The following is a 2,107-nucleotide window of genomic DNA, read 5'->3' as shown; positions in this document are numbered from 1 at the left end:
GTCGTTTGCTGCCGGGAAAGTGGAAATGTCCCAGCACCATTCTGTTACTGGGCGCCCACGTGTCTGACTGGTCACAAACTGGTTAAAGGGCCAGACACACAAAACAGTTCCTTGCCGTGGGATAGATGATAACTGTATGATTGCTGTGGAACCCACAATCTACAGAAGCCTCTGCTGCAGAGGATCGCACAAATGACCCCAGAGTCACGGTCCCTGGGGGCGACTAAAATACAAATTGGTAAAAAAAGAGTTTTAAATATTAAAAAAAAAATACAAAAGTTTACATTGCGCCTCCCTTCCCCAATCAAAAAATAAAATCTATTTGGTATTTCCACTTCTGCAAAGCTCCGAAATGTAAGGTTAATTAAAGAGAAAAATAATCAAAAAGCCAGAATTGTCATTTTTCAGCCAACGAACCTCCCCAAAAAGTGCAGTAAAAATCAGCAATGTTGCATTTGCCCCACATCTGATATTGGGGTAACAGTGCTGACCGGGGGAATCGTCACCCACAATGAACGGCCCAAAAAGAAAACACAACGAGCACCGGGGGAATCGTCACCCACCATGAACGGCCCAAAAAGAAAAACAATGAGCATCGGGAGAATCGTCACCCACAATGAACGGCCCAAAAAGAAAAACAATGAGCATCGGGAGAATCGTCACCCACAATGAACGGCCCAAAAAGAAAAACAATGAGCATCGGGAGAATCGTCACCCACAATGAACGGCCCAAAAAGAAAAACACAATGAGCACCGGGGGAATCGTCACCCACCATGAACGGCCCAAAAAGAAAAACAATGAGCATCGGGAGAATCGTCACCCACAATGAACGGCCCAAAAAGAAAAACAATGAGCATCGGGGGAATCGTCACCCACCATGAACGGCCCAAAAAGAAAAACAATGAGCATCGGGAGAATCGTCACCCACAATGAACGGCCCAAAAAGAAAAACACAATGAGCACCGGGGGAATCGTCACCCACCATGAACGGCCCAAAAAGAAAAACAATGAGCATCGGGAGAATCGTCACCCACAATGAACAGCCCAAAAAGAAAACAACGAGCATCGGGGGAATCGTCACCCACAATGAACGGCCCAAAAAGAAAACACAACGAGCATCGGGAGAATCGTCACCCACAATGAACGGCCCAAAAAGAAAAACACAATGAGCACCGGGGGAATCGTCACCCACAATGTAGGGCCCAAAAAGAAAACACAACGAGCATCGGGGGAATCGTCACCCACAATGAACGGCCCAAAAAGAAAACACAACGAGCATCGGGGGAATCGTCACCCACAATGAACGGCCCAAAAAGAAAAACACAATGAGCACCGGGGGAATCGTCACCCACAATGTAGGGCCCAAAAAGAAAACACAACGAGCATCGGGGGAATCGTCACCCACAATGAACGGCCCAAAAAGAAAAACACAATGAGCACCGGGGGAATCGTCACCCACCATGAACGGCCCAAAAAGAAAAACAATGAGCATCGGGAGAATCGTCACCCACAATGAACGGCCCAAAAAGAAAAACAATGAGCATCGGGGGAATCGTCACCCACCATGAACGGCCCAAAAAGAAAAACAATGAGCATCGGGAGAATCGTCACCCACAATGAACGGCCCAAAAAGAAAAACACAATGAGCACCGGGGGAATCGTCACCCACCATGAACGGCCCAAAAAGAAAAACAATGAGCATCGGGAGAATCGTCACCCACAATGAACGGCCCAAAAAGAAAAACAATGAGCATCGGGGGAATCGTCACCCACCATGAACGGCCCAAAAAGAAAAACAATGAGCATCGGGAGAATCGTCACCCACAATGAACGGCCCAAAAAGAAAAACACAATGAGCACCGGGGGAATCGTCACCCACCATGAACGGCCCAAAAAGAAAAACAATGAGCATCGGGAGAATCGTCACCCACAATGAACAGCCCAAAAAGAAAACAACGAGCATCGGGGGAATCGTCACCCACAATGAACGGCCCAAAAAGAAAACACAACGAGCATCGGGAGAATCGTCACCCACAATGAACGGCCCAAAAAGAAAAACACAATGAGCACCGGGGGAATCGTCACCCACAATGTAGGGCCCAAAAA

The 2,107-nt window shown here is 47.6% G+C and overlaps 1 protein-coding gene across 1 annotated transcript in view; it reads left to right on the top strand.

The window, feature by feature from the left end:
- Nucleotides 1-2,107, top strand: part of LOC138647033 (uricase-like) — a 45,136-nt gene that overhangs the window by 13,356 nt on the left and 29,673 nt on the right. The window lies entirely within an intron of this gene.

This window comes from Ranitomeya imitator, chromosome 8, assembly GCF_032444005.1.
Source record: "Ranitomeya imitator isolate aRanImi1 chromosome 8, aRanImi1.pri, whole genome shotgun sequence".
Taxonomy (NCBI): domain Eukaryota; kingdom Metazoa; phylum Chordata; class Amphibia; order Anura; family Dendrobatidae; genus Ranitomeya; species Ranitomeya imitator.
Note: the sequence above shows the minus strand (reverse complement) of the source record. Positions and strands in the feature narration are given on the sequence as shown.